The following is a 19,204-nucleotide window of genomic DNA, read 5'->3' on the forward strand; positions in this document are numbered from 1 at the left end:
TTATGATCACAGACACAGAGCGTCCAGACTGTGTTCCCACATGCCAAAATGCTTACTATATTTGTAGGCTCTGCCTTGACAGAGGCACTTATGGCTCACGTGAAAACAACTACATTGTAGCAAGTAGTTTCATGTGGCAGGCATTGCCAATAACCTACATTGCACAATGTCATGTAAACCATGCTGTGTATGTATGGTGCTGCCTCTTTTTCTCATGTGCATAGCAAGTTGTAGTCACGCTTCATTTTCAGCTCTATAAATTTGGAGTCAAACTTGTTTTATTGAGTATATATATAAACAAGTCATTGAAAATGACACAGTCTCCGTTAAGTTCTCTTTATGCTCGTCATATTAAAGTCGAGGGGTTGTCGCGAGCGTGTCCTTGAAACTTGAGTTCCAAGTGGCGTATACAACAGATTGTTTATTCACATCAAAACACATGTTTCGTGTCGTAGTAATATGGCCAAAATAAAAACAGCCGTTATTCGGCCATCTTTGATCTGATTATGAAACATACTGATATGTATGATGTATGTGCCAAATACGAATGAAAATGGTACATAAATTGTGGAAATATAGTAGTAAGGCCAAAAAGTCAGATGGCTGTCAATCGGCCATCCTTGACCAGATTTTGAAACAAATTGTCATGGACATGCATCCTAACATGTATAAAGTACATGTACAATGTATGTGCCAAATTTGAACGAAAACTGACAGAGCACGTCCAAGATATCGCATAAAAAAACAAAAACAAGATGCCTGCCAGTCGACCATCTTTGATCCAATTGCGAAATAAATCGTCATGGACATGTATGCTAACATGTATAATCTATGTACCAAGTTTGAATGAAAACTGACAAAGCATGTCCAAAATACAACATTTTCAAAAAACAAGATGGCTGCCAGTCGGCCATTTTGAATTGAATCGCTAAACCACTGCATGTGCATATGTCACATAAGGTACTAGACACATGTGAAGAATGAACGGAATCGGTCAACAGGATTCTGAAATATGACGTTGACAGACCGACGCCCAGACAGACGGACAGACTCAGGAACTCACGGACGATCGGGGACATGTATCCTAACATGTATGATCTATGTACTAAATTTGAATGGAAACTGACAAAGCATGTCCAAAATACAACATTTTCAAAAAACAAGATGGCTGCCAGTCGACCATCTTTGATTCAATTGTGAAATAAATCGTCATGGACATGTATCCTAACATGTATAATCTATGTACCAAGTTTGAATGAAAACAGACAAAGCATGTCCAAAATACAACATTTTCAAAAAAACAAGATGGCTGCCAGTCGGCCATTTTGAATCGGATCGCTAAACCACTGCATGTGCATATGTCCCACATAAAGTACTAGGCACATGCAAAGAATGAATGGAATCGGTCCAAGGGATTCTGAGATACGACTCTGGACAGACGGACGGACCGAATTATAAGTGCCAGTTTTCAGATTTCGTCCGAACGGGGATGAATAAGCGGAGGCGATGACAGGTTGAAGGGAAAAAATAGACAGTGATGATAAGACTTGAAACAAAAGATGTATAAGTCTGAATTAAAACTCATCCTCTCTCATCCCTTTCTACATGTACCTTCCATGGTAAAGTCACATTACTTTATATGCAGGATCACATGTGAGGGACTGTTTACAAAGTTGCAGGTACAATGTACTATACTAAACATTTAGTCAGCGGACTTTACAATCTGTATCTGCATCCTACAAAAGTAGGCAGAATGACATTGATACATCAGATTATGTCAGTGACTAATTTAGATATGTAAGAAACATTTCAGATGTAATCACACATAAGAAATGAATATATGCACTGAAGTTATTTATTTTGCATGTACATGAAAGTTGGTTGGAGATTACTATTGGTTTTAATACATGCTCAATGCATTTCCTATCTTGCATAGATCAACAATTTGTTTTGTTTACATCAAAGAGATTGGGGGGGGGAAAAAAAAACTAAAAATGCATCTGTTTTATGAGAGAGAATCACAGCCAAATAAAAGTTGTACATATCACTCCGATTTATATTCTAACCTTGTTATTTACAAGATGGACCATCGCAACCAAACAATGAAAATTACAAAAAATGTGAACGAATTTACCCCAATTTGAGCAGAAGAAAAAATTTGGTGCTCAAAGGGTTAATATACATGTACATTGTACGCTATGCTATAAATTTACTCACAGTATACGTATAAGCAACTTAGTCAACTAATTGTTCGATATGGGACTCTCACAACGTGTAAAATACACATCAGTGAGTTTTTTTTGGATACAGTTGTTTGTGATTTTTGTCTGTTAAAAAAGGAAAATAGGTATTTTAGTGAGTCAATTTCGACTCCAATGATGCATTGCACTATTACACATTGCGTAGCAACATCCACGGTAGATTTGTCAAGCGAAGAAGGTACAATAGTCTCTCCTCATCGGTCAGCGATTTTAAGAGGACTCTTGAAGGCATCTGGTGCCAAATATGTAAAATTAAATCAATAAATGCATGCCTTTTTTTCACAATTAGGATACATTTATGTTACTGCAAAATACTTTATTTTTACTGAAACAATGATTCATTGAAAATAAAATCCAGCGAATATGTTTTTTGCTATATTTTACAGTAAACTCGTCAGAAATCAATGAAAATAAATTCTATACAAAACACCCAAAAAATCTTTTAATTCCAGCTAACATAAAGTACATTATTACATATGTACTGCAGTTTATTTTGATTCGGCCCTGAAATCAAAATCGGTATTTCCACAACCCATATGCAAATGAGGTCTGAGAGCAAACAAAGTAGTCCCTTCAGGAGTACAGTTTTTCGAAATAAACAATATTTAGAAGTATGATATTTTCCCCTTGGGGTACATGAATATACTTGCCGAGTGAAATGAAATTTGAACAACAGTAACGGTACTTTTAGGCAGTCACTTATTTTGGCCCAAACTAATTTGCATATCACCCATGCAATAATGTTTTCGGTATTTTCACGGTCGATATGCAAATGAACATGGTATTTTCATTGGCTACCGAACTATTTTTATTTTGTAAACACATTTTCGTCTGCTATTTTTATCCAGTTCAAATCGTTCAACAACATTTTTGGCATGTCAGGTGTACATCACATGGAATACTACGATTCGGAGAACTTAATGTACATGTATGTTGACCACCTTGAAACTGAGTTTTATAAACCTTGAAGGGCTCTCAGAAGATCCACCAGCAGTAAAATCAGCGATTACTATGCAGCCGCAACCATCAGCATTGAGATACCAGGTTTCTGCTGGCGACGTTGCGGCGTTACTCAGTTCCAAATAAAAAATACCAACGCCAAAAGAGCAACATTTTAACCGGTAATCAAGACTCAGTCAATCCACGACCAGCAAGCAACATCACACACGAAGTTGTAGCGTGCAGCTCAGCGACAACCGCTGTCGACGAAAGTCATCCCGTCAGTGGAGTACCGCAGTTGCACGGCATGTTTGTCAATGCACAATTCTGTGGCGGAACTTTTAACTTCAACATAAACTGTGTATCATAGTCGTCCAGTTCAAGTTCTGATTCTGCCGTGGTCCCAACTAAACGTCAACGAGTTATTTATTCGGACAGTGACTCAGATTAGACGTCTGATTATTTTAATTTCAAACAAACAGTGACACGCGTTCTCCGGGCGCGTTCTACACTGACACGCGCTGCTAGGGCGTAACACTTATATTGGAACATATTAATGGGCAATGGGGTTCCCCGACCTAAATTCCATCTCGGTTTGCACGTACTTTCTTTAATACGAAATAATCAAGTATGGAACATATGTAATAATAACAGAACCCCACACCCTCCCCGTGGCTTTCGTTGCGTATGGAAGTTATTTTCACTCGAGATGCGGTGTATTCTGCTGTACTTTCACTCGCTTCGCTCGTGAAAGTACGCCCACAGGATACACCGCATCACTCGTGAAAATAACTTCCATACGCAACGAAAGCCACGGGGAGGGTGTGGGGTTCTGTCATAGTATTTTACAGTACCCAACCTTTTTTTTTTAAGAGGAACCACTTTTTAGTTCCGTCAATGATGCGTCAAAATAGCTGAGGGGCTCACTGATACATAATTTACCAAGGTTTCAATAACAAATCAGATACCATATTTACTCTACTACATGTACATGAAGTCTCCAAGAGACACTGAAAGCAATAACATAAAGGAATTTTTACAGTCTTATCGATTTCTTTGCAAAACTCTGTACATGTAGTTATCTGGGAAAGAGTTCCTTTTTGTACCCCCCATCCCAACCCTAACTCTAACACTCACTCCCAGTTTAATACCCAATTCATTTTTATATGCCCCCTCTAGATAACTATAGATGTCCTGGGGGGGGGCATGTACAATTAAATGGGGAGTGCAGGAGGGTAGGGGTAGGGTTAGGGATGGGAGTACAAAAGGAACTCTTTCCGTTATCTGTGCTACATGTACCATATCGAAGAAAACAGATTATTTCTTTGTTCTGTTCGAACACATTCTTGTCACATAGGGTAGGGTGTCTTCCATAAGAGACTCTGCATTACTTCATTGTGGCTTTGTTTGGCAAGAAAAGTTTGAAGAAATTTATTGCAAAATTATTTCAACACCGAAACAATCATATGATTGTTGCTATTCTAGTTTTTTTTTAATACTGATTTATTAAATGACCACATGCATATTCATGAGATGTTAATGACACAACTCAAATCAATTGGAATAAGCTACATGTCATGTCACAATGAAAAAAGATTTTATCGTTATTTTTTTTAATTTTTTGTTCCTTACTCAGATTAGGGACAACGTCAAAAGATCAATGTCGGATAAAAAACTTAATTCCTTTAGTTTTTTTTCCAAACCCCCCCCTACCCCCCACTGAAACTTAATTGATAAATATTGGTCATGGCGTCAGACTACATTCACCATTAAATACAAATTGATAATCGGACAGTAGTATTGCATAGCGGTTGGTTGTCGGGTGGGTGTAAAAATATTTTACAAATGCACCTCATTTGACGCACAGATTTACACTCGAACCAAACCATTTTTCTGTTTTTTTCTCTTTTCGGTTATTTCTGTCCATGATTGGATAAAAAAAAAAAACGAACTACAAACACTCCAAGATTGTTTTGACTTCATTAAAAAAATAAAATCGTTTTTGTCGGATGGAAACTTTTTGAGGTCAAAACCCCCCACCCCCAAACTAAAGGAAATAATTTTTTTATCTGACATCGATCTTTTGACGTCGTCCCTTAACAAGCAGAAATCTTGATTGACACAGACAAGACTTTTTTGAAATGGCGAATTTCAAAGTTTTAGGCATAATACAGCAGGAACTGACTTACAGATTTAGAAGTCCTTACAGAAAGATAGAGTAGAAAAATGTGTCAAACAGCCTGTGAAATCCTCTGCTCTTCGCAAAGAGGATACCTGGGTATTATGCACTAGGGGCCGACAAAAAGACGGGACAGCCAGTGATATTATTGCCATCACAGAATAACTTTTTTTTATCCTGTTTGTCTTCAGGTGGGATCCTTTTTCTCTCTCATGTGTAAAGATTAAACTTTTCACCACCAGTTCCCTCTTTTCATCACAAATTCACAAAATAGTCCTGTTTTCGATCTTGGAAATTCCTTCAGAAGTTTAGAACAAACTGAAAAATATTGTCAGTTGCCTCCAAAATTAGGGTTCATTTCCAGAAATATTGAAGAATATAAGAAAAAAGTACAGAAATATTTGGGTGAGAAAGTGGTGGTGTTAAGCTTAAAAGTTAAAGTTTCAGACAGTAATGTTGATCCAGAGAAATACATTCACATACAGTAGAAGCATACACGTAGTGTGGACAAAAATGGCTGCCAGTTGGCCATTTTGTATTTGTGTTTATTACAGCTACAACGCAATCTATATTACATGTATCATCATATCACGTTTGATTGAAATCGGCTTCTAACTGGGTGCCAACACATTTAGGTATTAGGATAACCCTATTTAACATTCAAAATGGCCACCAGACGGCCATATTTAATTGAATCAAAATCAAAATTGATGCATATGTACATTGTTGCGCATGTCACAAAGATTTAGACAAGTCTATGCAATTTTCATATTATCATGCACAGTGATACGTTGTATGTGATAAAGATCTCACAAGGTCATGGGAATGCAATCCCAGGTAATGTGTGTCAATCAAACGCACACATTATACATGTACATATGTTTTGCATATATGAATTTGAAAGGAAACCAAAAATAGTCTGAGATGAACACAAAATCACGGACTTGTATTAAGATTTTCAAGTTTGTGATATCAAAAATATCACATGGCTTTATCAGATGAAATTTGCATAGTTCAAATGATAACTGTAGCTACTATAAAATACTATATTTTCTTGGAATTTATTTTCACTTCTTTCACTGAAGTGGTGATTCCGTGAAAATAAAACCTATTTTCCTAAATTTTGCATTCAACTCATCAAAAATCAATGAAAATAAACAAAACACTCAAAAAATCTTTTCTTCAAAAATTAATTTTATCTAATATATAATATTTTACAGGATACATGTTTACATGTACTGTAACCTCTCAAATCAGCAGAAGAAGATTGGCACAATAATGTACATACATACATGTACATGTAAGTATGTCATCAATTTGGGATTGAGTCTACTCACAAAAAGTAACGAGGTACAGATTGATTTAACCAATAACACTCAGTGGGCGGGCTTTCCACAGCAAGAACGGAATTCAAAATCAGTCAGAAATATTGAATCACGAACTTCTGTTTTTGTACTGTATCAAATGTTGAAACTCAATATGTAAGTTTGAATGAAATAACCCAATAACTGTAAACATTTTCAACTACATATATTACAACTATATTATGGGAAAATGGCCACCAATCAGCTATACAATGTTCTACGTAAGCTGACAAATGGTTAATTATTATATACCCTACATGTATATATATAAAATATGTTTTTTAAATGCAGTCCCTCAACCCCTTGGCTATTTTCGTCGATTTTTCGTCGCCGGAGCGATTCACGTCCCACATTTTGGTTCTCCGGGCGTCTCTAATAAATACTCTATCTAACTGCTGGACTGAATTAGCTATATTATAAAAAATTCATAGAAGATTGGGCGAAAATCGGTCGTTTTTGGCCTCAATGTTTTTTTGCTCGGAAACGCAAGGACGAGAAGACTCGATTTTCAAGAACGCAGGTCGCTCGGATCGGACGGTTTCTATTGTTTCGGGTCTGTTATGTGTCTAGAAACATAACAACTTTGTTTTTTGTTGAATATAGAACATGCTCTGTTCCAATAAAGGATTTTGATATGCAAATTGAACAATTATAATATTTCCTCATTGTAACGTCTCTCATATAAATATTCCTCTACTCCCCAGAATTTGACAATGGTACTAGCCCAGAATTGACTTTCTGTTCAGCGCGTCTTTGATTGCAGCAATGTTTACGCCACTGTACGAAAATACGCACACTCGCGAATTTGACAACACTCACTTGAGCGTTTTAGGATAGTGGGAATAGAAGCAAATAGATGGAAATGCCAGTTACGTCACTCATGAAGATTGATGATTCGATTTCTGGCCTGGATAGATGTATTTAGTGTTCATTTCTATGCAATATGTCTACACTTGCGATAAAATCATATCGCTGCTGTGGACGGCGATGTCTGACATATTGTTTTGGTTCTGCGGCTCTTGGCATGAGCAACTGATTTTTAGGTTTCTGTTTTTAAATATTCTGACGTTTACTTGGTCGTATTTTGTATACAATGTATACAACTTAGACACTGACAACAAGTAAGTAAACGGGCCGGGATATACTAGTAGTCAACATGGGACGGAGAAAGCGTCATCGTACAACATTAATGAACGAAATCTCACGCTTTCGAACAATCTGATATTTATGCTGGATAACAAAGTATACAAGTACTGTCTACGATATACTGCAAAATGGAAATAACATACCTATTAAACGCCAGTAAGAAAAAGATGCTGTGGCACTCGTTGCAAATGTAAATCCAAAATAAATGTCAGTGAATACAATATTTGTTAATTTGCAGCCTCCATGGACAAGTTCACAGCCTCTAATATTGCAAAACCGTTAGTTGTGAACTGAACTTTAAATCTCATCAGGATTTCCACATGAAGTTGTATATGTATGCATAAAATGTAAAGGAAACAAAATTAATGAGTGATTTTGGATTTGTTGGAAAAGTAGCCGAAATGCCGTGACATTGTCTAATTGGTGGTGTGAATTGCCAAGCCAGTTTATGAAATAGTGAACACAAATTTTCGTAATATTACTGACCGCCAAAGACGCTCATCGAGAAGTGTCTTGTTTATGAAGACAATATATTCAGACAAACAAACTTCCTTGTAATTCACAGCAAATCACTGACAAGCCACATCAAGAACATAGTTAACCTTTTCAACACAAGATTTTCTTACCCAAATTTTTCTGCACTTTTATTATTATACATGTATAGTGTGTATTCTTCAATATTTCTGGAAATGAACCCTAATTTTGGAGCCAACAATTCTCAGTTTTTACTCAAAAAATTTGGCTATTTTTGTCCCAATATTCTAAAGAAAAATGAAGACTTTGTGATTAAGAGGGAACTGGTGGTGAAAAATTAAGGTTGAAATGGTCATTATTATCTGTTCACATTGTCAACATAGGATATTCCTAGCCCAAAGAACAGAGGTGTTCTGTTTTTTAATAAGATCTTGTAATAATGACAAACCATAATGAATAGGATAACAAAATTCACATGCATGTAGTATTGATCACAAACAGGTTGATTTTCTAAAAATAGCTGTCTTCCGTTTCTAAGTTCAGAGATAAAGATCTAAGATCACATGTACAAATCCAGTGAATATTACTTACAGTTTGGCATCTAGAAACTACAATTAAATGTCTTGTCATGAAAAATTCAGGAGGCCATGTAAGAAATGCCAAAGACATAAATTTACATTGATCGACTTGCAATTAATTATATGGAATACAGGAAAAAAGAGTTCTATGCAGTATATTGGTTTTATAAATAGAACTACCACTACCTCTACCTCCATAGCCTCAGTAACAGATTTCACAAATCAACGATTCTGAAACACAGATTTTCTAAATTACAGTATTGAACTCAAAACGGCAGCAATTCGCTGAAAGATCTCCCGTGTTACAGGTCAGCTTTGTACATAAAATGTGATTTGTTTTCCTTTCAATATACATGTATGTGTAGAACCCATGTCATAAAATGAACATGTACTGAAACTTACTCATCAATAAAAATAATCAAAAAAACCTAAACAAGGAGATTTTGCAACTACCATTTTGCAAAGCGCATCTCTAATAGTAGCGCAGGTAAAAATACAGTTGCATGCGAAGTAATCAGTGTTCCACCTCATAGCATTCAACTCCTTTGAGGTATGGTGATCTATTGAAAAATCACCAGTATACATGTATACGACAGTCACATCGACAATGGCTTTCCAATTACTAATCGTGCAATTCCTATACAATGGATTATTAAAATACAACTTTTAAGCATAGACACACGTCTGACATTCACAAAGAGCAAGCGTTACCAGCAGAGCAAGCGTTACCAGCAGAGCAGGCGTTACCAGCAGAGCAAGCGTCACCAGCAGAGCAAGCGTTACCAGCAGAGCAAATACGGAAACAAACAATATGAGCACAGTCACAGCTTGAATGCATACATTTTAACCACGTTCTTTTAATTTGATAGCATTCACATATTTAATTTAATCATAACATCACTGCTACAGTGTTTTATATATTTTCTCAACTAGCAAAATCCAAGAAAATTTATCCCTCAATTGTGAAATTAAATCGATTTATAGTATTTATGGGCCAAAATGCATAAAAATACTTTGTACTATTTGAACTTGCGACCCAAACTACATGTACTGTAACCTTTTCACCACCAGACTTTCTCGCCCATATTTTTCTGCACTTTTTTTGTTCAATATTTCAGGAAATGATTTCTAACTTTGGGGCCAACAGACAAAATTTGAGAAAATTTTGTGAATTTGTGACAAAAGATTAAAGAGGATAAACCTGCTTTAGTTGTATGTGTTTTTGCAAAATTTTAGTCATGTACGAGAATTCACGATTCAAAGCTCATACTGTAAATGGTCAAACAGTTCTTGATCAAAGTTAGAAACTAGGGGGCATTATCAAGAGTCTTATTTAGGAACTTCTGTCAGAGCAACATCACAAATCATAATGGTATTCCCAGATTTGCACCAGTTAATTAATTCTCACAATCGGTAAAAGGACTAGTTCCTCTGAAAGCCACTCACCACGAACGCCACTCATCGCGAAGCTACTAGTCATGCACGTATATGAAAATAAAATTGTATATTTCAAACAAGAATTGTTGTGAAGTACCCTCAACTAGAAAACTGCATTGACTCTATCACATGCACATGTTGTAGCACATGTGAATGAGGAAATGACCGAGAAGTGTCTGTCTAGCCATACATTATGTATGTATACAATGTATGTAGCTATTTTAATTAATGATGTAGTATACATCTAGAGTGGAAAATAAATCAATCATTTAGTTGATGTGTTTCTAATAGAACAAATACAGTATAAAGGTTTGTAAAGCATTCCCACATTGCATTTAATGTTTACGTTTTGTTAATATTGTATTTGCTATATTATTAGAAGTACATTTAATAGAAGTCCATGCAAGCTAAAAGATTTGCGTTTTGATGGGATTTTAAGTACTGGTACACCATTTAAATCATGGAACCACTTAGACTAGCTTACGTAACTTTCATATAGTATGCATTATTAAGTTATTACCTTTCATATTCACATGCATGTGACCTTATAACATGATAAGTCGTCACTGATTTGAATAAAATACAGGCTAAACAATGTGTTGGAATTTCAGAACCCCAGAGAAAATCATTGCTATGCAAGCACCGTTTATGTACAAGGCATATATACCGTAGGTCTGTCAATGTTTCTCTTCAACTCAGATCCACACTACATGTACAGTAGTAGCACATGTAGAATCAGTGCACATTCCAAGAGATTGGGAAATGATATACCGGTACATGTAACCTTAGGAAGATTATAAGGATTCTAGACCCTAGTAATTTTTGTGAATATACCCGGTACTACCAATATGTGATTTTTCATTCAACTGCTGGAAGCGTGCTGAACATCTGCAGGAAAAATCAAACGGTTTGATTTTAAACTCAAATTTCTTTTCTTCGAAGCTCACATTGAAAGGCCAATTTTTGACAGGAGAATATTGTGTTTGAATACCCATACTTCATTGAAATTGCCCATCATCAAGTGTGTACCAGCACATTATTACGCATGGAAATATACCCCCAAAATACTTTCGTGTTTGTTTGTCAAATCCACTATGACGCTATGACCTTTGTTTGTCTTGTTTTTACATTCGAAAACATAAAATGATCTATTCTTATCTGGTTCAATAAAAACCCAGAGACATTTAAGATACTACCATATATTCAATTTATTAGCAGTACATGCACTTTAAATCTAAATAACAGAAGTACGTTTATGGTCAAAATTAGTTACCAGTACTGGGGTAATACATGTACATGTATAATAAATGCAATTTTTGGTTTATGATCGCTTCTATTGGAGATGTTTCTACATGTAATAAACATGGGGTACTAGGGTAATTCCAATATTTTATTTACTTTTTTCTACTTCATAGACTGAATTTTATATTGTACTTTTCCATTCGTCAATAATACACCCCATACCCAAATTCTTACATCATTATACCGTATGCAACGATAAGAACATTTTTCATGACACACCCGACTTATGCTATACCATCTTACTTCACATTACATGAATAAAGCACTACTGCTGTGATTCAGTTCAGTTCAGTTCAGCAAAAACTAATATATTTTGAAAGTATAAATAAAAATACTTGAGGATACGGACGGCTACCGTAACGGAGGTACATGTATCATAGCCATACATGTAAAAAATTTGCTCTATTAGAAGCACATCTCCACACATACATGTAAACCAAAATTATATTCACTCAGCCTTTGCCCTTTGAAAATGGCTGCAGAATGAAAAATAGCTCAACTGAAAAAGCACTGCGGCAAATCATGGCAGTGAGTTCAATGCGTCAAGAAATAATTGTGCAAGGGTAAGATTTTGAAAAAAAAATTCGAGGTGAACTTTTTCCACCTTCCCTCAGGTGTAATGTTGTTCAAGCGAATCGCTCACAAGTGATTGCTTGTCTTAAGAGAAAAGGTCTGATTTATCATTGTACAATGTACATGTATGCTTGAACATTACCATACAACTTATTTTGTCTGTAGGCACACCTCTCATTTACGTGTTACGCACATGATCAACTAAAAGAAAAATACAGTACATTAAAATGAAAGAATTTATTTTGAACTGATTCGCTAATTTGGAAGTAAAAGAATGAATAGTGTAATTTCACATGGTCACAATTTAATTTACTGAAAGATTTAAATTCAGTGAATAAATAATGAAGTTACAATACCCAACAACAAAATGTAATATGTAAATTGAACCACAATTAACTATACATTATTTTAACCATTAATTGCTTTCCTATCAATGTTCTTGAAAGAGACAAAGGTTAACCTGTTAGAATAGCATTAACAAAACTGAGCAGTCAGCAACAATTATTATTACACAACTGTAACCAATGTCAATTTATCGGCCAAAAAAATGAAGCAAACAAAATGATGAAGCAGAGTGGGTTGCCATGGTGAAGTCAGGCAAACAAAAATGTCATTAATGGACAAGGAATTTTACTTATAAAACAAGCCATGTATGGCACAGTCCCCGTTAGTTATCGAATTTAAGATACATAGTTTTGTTTATAGTAATATAGCTGGAATATAACCATGTCAGGAATATGATTGTTATGATTGTTTAACATTAAAATGATTGACATTTGTATCTGATCCTCAAATGAGTACTTGCCCAGCATGTCAGAGATATGGCTCTAGAAGCCCATTCATTAAAACAAAATGGCCCCAGTCAGCCATTTTGAATCCGATCTGAAAAATAAAATTATGTGCATCACGGTCCTATAATGTCCAATGTATATACATGTACTAAGTTTGAACAAAATCAATCTGTAAACAGCCGATAAATGCTTAATTTTGATGATTTTTTAGTAAAAAAAATGGCTGCCATTCGGCCATCTTGAATCAGATCATGAAACAAATTGATGTGCATACATGTATATATAATGTCATGTATGATGTATGTGTGAAGTTTGATTTTGATTGGTACAGTCATTTCTAAGATACAGGTCCGGACAGACGCACAGACGCATAGAGGTCAAAACATGCATGTAAGTCCCCGTTTTCGGACTGCGTCCTAACGGGGACTTATAAGTACTCTCAGCTGGGTGAGCAGAAACAGTAATATGTGTGATACAATATAGACAGCTGAAATAGGATTCAGTCTGCCCTCAATTCTTAATACTTCAGTTACTTGCCTTTTGTTACCAAGAAAAACTAATGTTGATAGCTGACTAAAATTGATGATGTCAAATTGAATGGACACATTGTCAGAACTGCATATGCCATTGTGTGAGCACATTTACAATATGTTACATGTACGAGTATGTAATTGTGGGCTTCTACATGTTTGACACTAACATTTGGCAGAAAATAGAAACAAGCAGACTGTCGGCTGAGATAGCTCCGCAATGCACATTTCATTTCAAAAAATCAAAAAAAATCACTTTTCACTAAAAATGACAAAAATATTCATCAAAAATATAGAATTGAAGATATCATCATGGAATGAACAAATCTGAGTGAGGTTCACATGTAGTACCTATATGTATAATATCAAAGCAATTGAACTTGTGTTTTTTAACAAGAAGTCGAAAATATCACTTTTTACCAAAAATGACAAAAATATTCACCAAAATTAGAGAATTGAAGATATCATCATGAAATGAATAAATCTAAAAGAGATCTACACCAAGTATCAAAGCATTCAGTAGTAAAAGTAAAACATTGACACGGAGGACAATGACTCATATGATAAGCTCCACTCGACAAAGGAGCTAAAAAAAAAAAAATAATCAATGAACATGCAATTTATTCTAAAAGTGAAAAAAAAATCATCCTTTACAAAATTGTAACACAAGCTTTTATGATGTTTGATATACTGAATAGAGTTGTCTTAACTACAGGAAACATTTGATAAGGGTAAGTGGGTTAAGAAAATTATTCAAGGAATTTATTATAGATAATTTGTGCTTCTATGATAAATATTAAGCATATTATTTTCCATAAATTTCTGTCTTTAAGGGAAAACGATTTCACAACATTTGAAACAACATGTTTGTGAATTTTAATGTACATTAGAAAAAGCAGATTATCACATGCTTTATTTTTAACAGATTTGAATCTTACCGTATATTGTAAGTTCACATATGTATTTGCTTTATTACATTTGTATATCAATGAAGTGAATATATACCAAAAATTTGTTGTAAACTGAATTATTAAAATATTACTTATTTTGATCATAGAAACACACCTGTAATGTACACAAGTGTATGCTCTACTTGTATGTAGCAAAATTTAATAAATGCATTAAATATTCAATAGTTTTAAAGTTCACTATTTTTGCAGATAACCAAAATCCTGTAAATTTAAATTCCTGGGAACATGTAGAATAATAATACGAGGTATGTACGTAGAAAGTACAGCTGGTGTGTCGACCAACATACAGCAGATGTCTCTGCGACGGCATACTGTCTGAGTGCATACTTTGAGGTATCCTCAGAATAACCATACTATTATAAGGATACATCATGGGAATGCCGAAATCCAAAAAGTTTAGAACAGAATCAGCAAACTTCTTTGTGTGGAGTCCGGTTAAACCCTGGTGGCAGCCATGTTTGTTTTTATTATTAGAGAATGCTTACGCACGTAATAGTTCCATATTTGGAATTCGCATTCCCTTATATGGTAGGATGAAAATGCCCCATAAAATACCGCAAAATTACGGCACGCTGTAACTTAAGGCGTTACGGTGACAGAAGTAAAATAATAGAATATTGTTTTCCCTGCCAAGTCAGTGAACATAGAAAATTGCTCAGAAGATCAAAATAGTAAAATTAATTGCCAGTGAAAATACAAATGGTATTACTTAGTATATTCACTGGTATGTAATTTGCCACATTTTGTTACATGTCCAATCAAAATTAATGCAATAAACTTGGTAAATAGTCCAAGTTATTTTTCTTTTTAAATATTTTGCAATCTATATTTAATAAATTAACTTTTCATGAGTCGACACTGAAAATATGATGTACATGTACACAGACTCAAAAATGTCAAACATGATGACAATTGTGCACAGACAATCAGCTCTTTGGATTACATTGCAAGTATCACAAAGTACATGTGTACTAGATTGCATTCAAGCCACAGACAGTTGGTTGCTCAGTCAGGGCAACTCAAATGCTGCCTACACAAGCCAACAATACCACAAGCTAACCTCTTTTACAATGTTCATGTCCAACTACAAAATACAGTCACCATGGCTTCCAAATTAATGGTAACTTAGGGGGGCTACATGAATACCCTCTAGATTTATGATATTCCAACCTACCCATAACTGTCTGAAGGAGAGCGGGAAATCTTGAAAGAAGTACAACTCTTAAGCATCTCCTCAATGCAGTGCAGTGTTAGAAATGAGTGTACAACTCAATTAAACGATGGATTAAATATCACATTAGCAACGAATAGAAACAACAGGTACCAAAATACAGAATTCCAGATGTTGAAATCCATAGTTATTATTTTCCGTGCGAAATTACTCCACCTATGGAACAGCAACAGTCAATGAAAAAGTTGGGAAAAGGGCAATGTAGCAACTATATCATTATATGGCATCGTGGGGAACTATGCTTGGTTCACACACAAAAAAAAGGGGAAGGAAGATTAACAGTAGGAGGTACAAATGTAAGGATCTATACGTTTGCTCCACAATAGCAGTTTGCTTCATGATAGCACGACAGTGCTATTGGGTCCAGTGGAAATATAAACAATTACAATGTAATATCAATGTTCTCCCCAGGATGCAGCTATGTTTTACTGTTACACTGGTCTGACAACCACAGTGGTTTATTTCCACTGTGTCACTGCAGACTTTTTAAATCAAAGTAATCAACCGCTGAAAACTGAAAACTGTTCATTTATATCACTCTTGATGCACATAACTGTAAGTGTTTTAATGAGTATGTTCCCAATTTCATCTCAATTTCTGTTTGGAATACTTATGCATATACATGTAATATGCAAATATTATGCAAATTATTGAGTATGCTTTTACTGCAGTGGTTTAAATTTCTGGGAAGAGCACTAAATAACTAACTGAAACATTTCTTGGAAAATGGTTTCAAAATTAAAAAAAAAATGAATGATTCAATTTCTGAGTGGGAGTGGCTGATATGGGAAATTTTTTTATCTTCTACTCAGCAATGTGATTATTCTAAAGTACTGAGACAATTCGGGGCGAATTATTTTGAGTCAGGGATATAGTTCATAGCTAAATTACAGCACTGGGTTCGTCAAACCACAGCGTCCAGTTGTAGAGAAGGAAAGATGACAAGCAGATTTTAGTAAACAAATCGCATTTGATCATGATGCATGGCATCAGTTATGCTGGCCTTCATGATGACTGTCAATCATAGGTTTATTCAAATCAAAATGTTAATTCAAATTGCTAGTGACAACACATCTTTTGAAGGTGAATCTTGTATCTGTATCTGTATATGTACATAGCAAAGGATAGGTGAGCCATCAAAATAATATTTCCCATCATACATTAGTGCAATCCCAGTGCAGTGCCACCATTTAAGAAGATGAATCTATTTGCAAGACAAATTTCCCTTAAATTGTGGAAATGGAACAGCAAAAATTTAATGATTTACTGGTGAGAAATTGTCAAATTGAGATTGACATGCGTACAAGATGTTCAAAATGTAAAATGACGTAGTTACATTGTAGCTTACAAATATTTTTCAAGAGATTCCTCGTCAAGATCAACAATCAATGGTTTCCATCCACAAAGGAAATTTGTCGCTTTCTGCTCAAATGAAAGGTTAATTTTAGAAAAACTGATTGTAATTTGGAACGAAAATTGCAACACTGATATCTAAATGTACATTACCATGGTAACATATACTGTTAATCGCTCTACCATTCATATAAGTGATCAAAACATGGTCAAAGTAAGTCACATTTTACACCAAGTGCCTGTGAGATGGAGACACCTTGGTACTGCAACCAAAATAAAATCTAAAGTATGGGTATTTACATCAGAAATTTCACCCTAAATTATATCCATAATGGTTTTGGTGAATTTTTAAATTGTTAAACACATTCAAACAAATTACTGTAAAATACTGTATTTTCACTATTTTCGCTAAAGGGATGACTCGGTGAAAATAAAATCCAGCGAATATAGCTTTTTTCCTATGTTTTACATTCAACTGATTAAAAATCAGTGAAAATAAATTCCTTACAAAACACCCAAAAAATCTGTTCAGTGAAAATTAATTCCAGCTAAAATAAAGTATTTTACAGTAAGGTTCAGGAGTATTACAACAATTTAGTGCAATGATAACATTTAATACATGTACCGTTACTATCGGTAGTAATATGCCACATTGTAGACTCAAGAAAGTTGACTATTTACGAGTTGAGATCTGCCTGCTAAAAATAGGGAATCAATAGCACTAAACACCAAAATACAGAGCTGGAGTTGCATGTTGGCATTTCATATTCTTTCCCGAACAACTATGGCAACACGTTCTCGAGAGAAAATGCATTTTTTCAAAAGGTCACAAAACGTAATCTGTGTATGAAACACAAACCTAATACATGTACATGTATATTATTTCAAATTTATTCATATGTACTGTGCTGATACTATGGCCATGTTGTACAGCAGCCCCCCCCCCCCCCCCCAACATATGTAAATGGTATGCGTCATGCATGCTTGCCAACTGCTTTGCAGCTTGAGTGAGAATGGAAATCTTTGCTAATCAATAAGCAGTTTTGCTAAGTAATTTGTAGTACTGATGTCTCAATCGTGAGCATAATAATCAAGCCTATAATAAATGCAATTTCTATTAGAAATTTGGCTGATATAGTTAGCGAAAAACACACAGGTATAAATAAAAAGCCTGAAATTAGACTTAATAATTATTGTTGAATTGGGTTTGTATTAGATTAGTTTTAAATCTGGTCATTAGTATTATTTATTAATTTACATAGAGAAGATTACATGTACACTGTATTATGCATGCTATGCTTAGTCCAGCAAAAGGCAACACATAATGGTCTTATGCTGTGTTAGCAAATTAACTCTGATGGCACGCTCCCTCTTTCATCATTCACAAGATCATCAGTTTACTTCCATGATGAGAATGAGAGAGCAATTTGGTTACCACGGAAACCAGACTCTAATCAAATAGATAATTAAACCATTGATTGCATAAGGGGATTTTGTTCACATGCTAGTGAAATAATAAAGAACCATTTTATCCTAAGAGCAAATCTGATTACAAAATGTATATAAATAAATAAAAAAGACAAATGTCGTTACGAAAGGTTTCGGAACAACACAATATCTGCTATTATATCTTTCTATTAAAATTAACAGAAATCAATACATTTAATACAATCGAAGTCGATAGTACATACAAAATGTAATCCATGAAGTTACTAATGTCCACCTGGTTGTAGCAAAGGCAATATTGTCCTGGTTGCACCTGGTAGATTAAATGTACTTCCCACCGGCAACCTCGCGTGAATACGACAATATGAAGAGATGCTGTCATGACTGGGAAAAAGGAACAAACTACTACATCACCAAGCACTGAACCAATGTCATGATATTGTTGTACGTGTGTCACCCCAAATGTAAATCCGCGATTCGATAATATTTAATATAACGTCTAACGATTAAAAGTGCCGACGAGGAAGGCGTTTACAAACGTTTTGACAACGGTATTAGCTTTCACTTGAATGACAGCTGAGCCTAACAAACGACCGGCGGATGGAACACTTGAGAAAGACACTGATTCT

At 35.0% G+C, this 19,204-nt stretch overlaps 1 protein-coding gene across 6 annotated transcripts in view; it reads right to left on the minus strand.

Annotated features, from left to right (window-relative positions):
• Nucleotides 1-19,204, minus strand: part of LOC100367862 (G protein-signaling modulator 2-like) — a 142,412-nt gene that overhangs the window by 122,964 nt on the left and 244 nt on the right. The gene's annotated exons all lie outside the window — the stretch shown is intronic.

This window comes from Saccoglossus kowalevskii, chromosome 17 (assembly GCF_978046115.1).
Source record: "Saccoglossus kowalevskii chromosome 17, keSacKowa6.1, whole genome shotgun sequence".
NCBI lineage: Eukaryota > Metazoa > Hemichordata > Enteropneusta > Harrimaniidae > Saccoglossus > Saccoglossus kowalevskii.